Source organism: Oncorhynchus gorbuscha, linkage group LG11 (genome assembly GCF_021184085.1).
Source record: "Oncorhynchus gorbuscha isolate QuinsamMale2020 ecotype Even-year linkage group LG11, OgorEven_v1.0, whole genome shotgun sequence".
Lineage (NCBI taxonomy): Eukaryota > Metazoa > Chordata > Actinopteri > Salmoniformes > Salmonidae > Oncorhynchus > Oncorhynchus gorbuscha.
Window position 1 is genome coordinate 19,663,416 of NC_060183.1, and position 5,000 is coordinate 19,668,415.

At 45.1% G+C, this 5,000-nt stretch overlaps 1 protein-coding gene across 23 annotated transcripts in view; it reads left to right on the top strand.

Moving 5' to 3' along the window:
• The window catches only part of tcf7l2 (transcription factor 7 like 2), a 130,882-nt gene that overhangs the window by 37,163 nt on the left and 88,719 nt on the right, over window positions 1-5,000 (top strand). The gene's annotated exons all lie outside the window — the stretch shown is intronic.

The following is a 5,000-nucleotide window of genomic DNA, read 5'->3' on the forward strand; positions in this document are numbered from 1 at the left end:
CAGTCGACATTTGTTTAGCGCCTGAGTTTTTACGCAAAGACTTGAAGGTTTAGTGGCATAAATGATGTCAAGGCTTCACATACGTCACTGTTGGTATTTGATAAGTATAGACCGTTTTTTATGAGCCACAATAAAAATACTATCAGAAATGGTTTCCAGTTCAACGGGAATAGAAAGTTGGCACGCCAGCCCTCTTGGCCTTTTGCCCAGTTTCGTTAAGTACATACAGCTTAAAATAGGCTGTTTATTTGAAACAGAAACCCTGTCAAAAGTTATGCTAAGACAAAGAGATGGCGATGACAGTACTCTAACAAACACAACAACCAAACTCAGTAGGACAGGCCCCCCCTTATCCTCCGAGAGACGCCGGTGTTATTTTTATACCGTAAAGTTCAGGGGGCCCTACTCGGACGGTTATTTTAAGAGACATTACGTCTCCTCTGAAATCATTAAGCTGGTGGGAGGCAGTTAAGTTGCAGGTAAAAACGTCTGTTTTTATTCCTCCGTGAGTCATACGGCTGTAAATACTTATCACCTCACGTCTTCCGTTGCTCCTTAGTACCGGGGGCTTGAAGAGGACTTGCCTAAGATGACATCCAACCCACGCTTCCGGTTCAAATGCCTCGTGCTCAGAATACATTAGCGTCTCGTTGCGCCAGCAAACGTGTTTATCTCATTGTTTATTATATTATTTATTTTTGATTGATCGGTACCATCTGTGATTTGTTTGATCAAGAACCGGGGATCAGAGGTGTTGCTGCACCGGCACACACTCGCTTTTAGAGTAAGTGATTCAATTGAATGTGAGATGAAGCTTGTGTTGCTATTTCCCGTCCCGCCCTTCCTCTCCATCTATCTCTGACTGAGGGGAGTTGGATTCAATGTTTCCCTGGTTTGCATCATATAGCAGTGTTAACAACGTATAGACAGCATGGTCAGAGATAACAGCACCTTGTGCCTTCGTATCTCAGTCAGCGTGTAAATGTATAGATCGCAACCCCCTAACCAACATGGCCTATATGTTACTTTATGGGATCCCCTTATCAATCCATTGGGCGGTAAACAGTGGTTTCTTTTTGCTTCTAAATGGGAAGAACACCTGGGCACCTTGAGGTATATGCTGTCTGCACTGCAGCGATAAGAGCCTGCCGATAGGCACCGAAGATAAGGAGAAGTTCAAGTGACCCAATCTCAGAAAAAGTCAGAGAGAGACTGTGAAACAGTAAATTAAACAAAAAAGATCAAGTTTGAGACATACAACTGCTAAATTGAGCAGAGAGAGATGGAGAAGGACAAAGAAAGATTATTTTTTAAATTTATTATTTCACCTTTATTTAACCAGGTAGGCTAGTTGAGAACAAGTTCTCATTTGCAACTGCGACCTGGCCAAGATAAAGCATAGCAGTGTGAACAGACAACACAGAGTTACACATGGAGTAAACAATTAACAAGTCAATAACACAGTAGAAAAAAGGGGAGTCTGTATACATTGTGTGCAAAAGGCATGAGGAGGTAGGCGAATAATTACAATTTTGCAGATTAACACTGGAGTGATAAATGATCAGATGGTCGTGTACAGGTAGAGATATTGGTGTGCAAAAGAGCAGAAAAGTAAATAAATAAAAACAGGATGGGGATGAGGTAGGTACAAATGGGTGGGCTATTTACCGATAGACTATGTACAGCTGCAGCGATCGGTTAGCTGCTCAGATAGCAGATGTTTGAAGTTGGTGAGGGAGATAAGTCTCCAACTTCAGCGATTTTTGCAATTCGTTCCAGTCACAGGCAGCAGAGAACTGGAATGAAAGGCGGCCAAATGAGGTGTTGGCTTTAGGGATGTTCAGTGAGATACACCTGCTGGAGCGCGTGCTACGGGTGGGTGTTGCCATCGTGACCAGTGAACTGAGATAAGGCGGAGCTTTACCTGGACTTGTAGATGACCTGGAGCCAGTGGGTCTGGCAACGAATATGTAGCGAGGGCCAGCCGACTAGAGCATACAAGTCGCAGTAGTGGGTGGTATAAGGTGCTTTAGTGACAAAACGGATGGCACTGTGATAAACTGCATCTAGTTTGCTGAGTAGAGTGTTGGAAGCAATTTTGTAGATGACATCGCCGAAGTCGAGGATCGGTAGGATAGTCAGTTTTACTAGGGTAAGTTTGGCGGCGTGAATGAAGGAGGCTTTGTTGCAGAATAGAAAGCCGGATCTAGATTTCATTTTCGATTGGAGATGTTTGATATGAGTCTGGAAGGAGAGTTTACAGTCTAGCCAGACACCTAGGTACTTATAGATGTCCACATATTCAAGGTCGGAACCATAGACAGATACACAGAATGAAATAAAAATGGATCTTGTGAAGAGTCTCTGGGTAGGTCAGTTTCTGGGGGAGAAGTGGGTGGAGCTCTTGAGGGTCAGCCATGAAGGGAATGGAGGAAGTGACCTCGCAAGGGCTTGTCGCTACGAGGCTGCGTGATTTTGCCCCTCACCGCCACGCTCGCAAAGGGGGCATGCCAGGGCCCTTGAAGTGTCTGACCGCCCTGCGGGGCAGCTTCCAAACCGCTGCCGCTGAACTTATAGACCACCGGTGAATGTTATTATTTATTGATAAGTCTATTGATGTGATTTTTTTTTTTACAGAAAGGAACCCAGGGAGAGACATTTTTGTATTGTGCATCTGCCTCACACAGTCAACAGTCCGAGATAATATTGTGGAAAATAGACCCTCTGTCCGTAGTCACACAGTTTAAGTTCCTAATGGTATCTTCATGTGACACATCGTGTACACACAGTCTCAAAACTCAATGAGTTGACAGTCACCTTACTTATTGGTGCACCACAGATAACCCATTGGCTGATGTTTTATGCCACTTGTTCTGGTAGCTTAGAGGCGGGGTTTGTTTTTAGACAGATTTATGATTTATTACGGGACTTGTTGTGTGTTCAAGTTAAGAAAAGTCGTTTCCATTTCTACTCTGTATAAAGACTAGAAAAGGGTAAGGGAATGTAAGAAAGGTGACTTGTTGTTGGCTTTAAAACATTGAGTCATCTTCTTACTCAGTCATCTGACAAAGTAAATTATAGGCTATGTGATGAATAGCCTTCATTTCACAACCACTTTAGACTTACTATTATGGTGCAAGTCAAACATTCTTAACAATGTTTCTTAAATTGACATGCTGGGAACTGGGGCAGAAATACACATATGTTTGAGAGCGAGAGAGTGCACGTGCACACACACACACACACACACACACACACACACACACACACACACACACACACACACACACACACACACACACACACACACACACACACACACACACACACACACACACACACACACACACACACACACACAGTCCTTTTGTTAGAGTCTTGTTTAGGCCAGACAATGTCTACATTGTTTTCTGGGCTTTCACTGGCAACGGGATGGGCTGGAGTGTTAACCATTTCCCAATTGGGCTTCCGTGTGTGTGTGTGTGTGTGTGTGTGTGTGTGTGTGTGTGTGTGTGTGTGTGTGTGTGTGTGTGTGTGTGTGTGTGTGTGTGTGTGTGTGTGTGTGTGTGTGTGTGTGTGTGTGTGTGTGTGTGTGTGTGTGTGTGTGTGTGTGTGTGCGTGGTGCGTGCGTACGCGTGTCAGGAGCAGTGTGGAACATGGAACTTGAGGGAGTAAGAGAAAGGTGTAGTGTCCTGTTGTGTGCCTATTCCGAGTGTATGATAATTAGCTTTGAGGAAGTGATGGAACCTGACCATTACATCTATGTATGGCAAGACCTCCCACCTGAGGCTTTCTAACCAATGAACACTCGGCTTTCACGTTGCAGGCCAGTTTGTCTCTCCGTATAAAGTGCACTGTAAGAAGACCTACAGAAACGAGTGGGAGCTGGCTTGAAATGAAGTGCCCATCCCTACATTTTGAACTAGAATAGATGTGTTCAGGAAATGCCCACAATGACTTCTCAGTCCCCAACTGTGACTGAACGGCTTGGCCGGTCATCTTTAGAAAAGAAGTGGCCTCTTGCCCACTCTGCGTCCATCTTTATGTATGTTGTGACAAGTTAAATAAAGATATGCCTCCTCCCTCTGAATCGCGGTGCACCTGGGTTGTACAGACAATAGCCCTGTGGGTTGGAAGCCCTGGTGTGAAATCCTGGCCTCCTTCACTGTTAATGAGCGCCCCCAGGGTCACAGACTGGAGACAGTACCCTCACTGTTTACGAGACCAGATCTCTCTCTCTCTCTTTCACGTTCTCTCTCTCTCTATCGATATTTCTCTCTCTCTTTCTTGATCTTTATCTGTCTCTGTCTCTCTTTCTCTCTCTCTTCTCTATTCCTTGCTCAGAAACTCCCCTCTACTACAGTCTGTAAGCTCTGGCTAGCTAGTCTGAGCAAAGTCAGTGGTAGCGTTATCACAGATGTGTTCAGTAGTGTCTGTTGTTGTGGCAGCAGTGCTTTAGACCAGAGCTGTTATTAGGAGACATGGCCTCACCCTGAGACAGGGGGCTTTGTGCCTCCTATGGGCACCCAACCAGGCCTTTGCACTGTCCACTGTCTCAGACCAGACATTGCACTGTCAGGCTGACATCACAACCAACTAAGGTGCCAAATGTCGGACCAGCCGAGACGAGACGTGTGTCAATCATGGGAACTGTAACTAGAGGGCAGTAGGGGTTTGCTGTTTCACTCAGTGAAACCTAATCTAGACAAAGTCATTGTTTCTCTACGACACCGAATGTCCAGTTGTTTACGAACACCCCAAAGGACAGTCAGAGGCTGCTAAGCAGACGACAGAGGAATCTCTAGAGAAGAAGCATCCAGATTCTGACCTGTAATAGTGGGAAGCCTATTTTCTCCACCATTCGCTGTCATCTGATTTGCACAGAGAAATGTGGATAGCGGCTTTGTAACTCACAGGAATAGTTGGGAAGTCATTGTCCTCTTTACCTCTGAGTAGTATTTTAGCGGTTATAACCCTTGTGAACTAAGGCCACCCCGGGG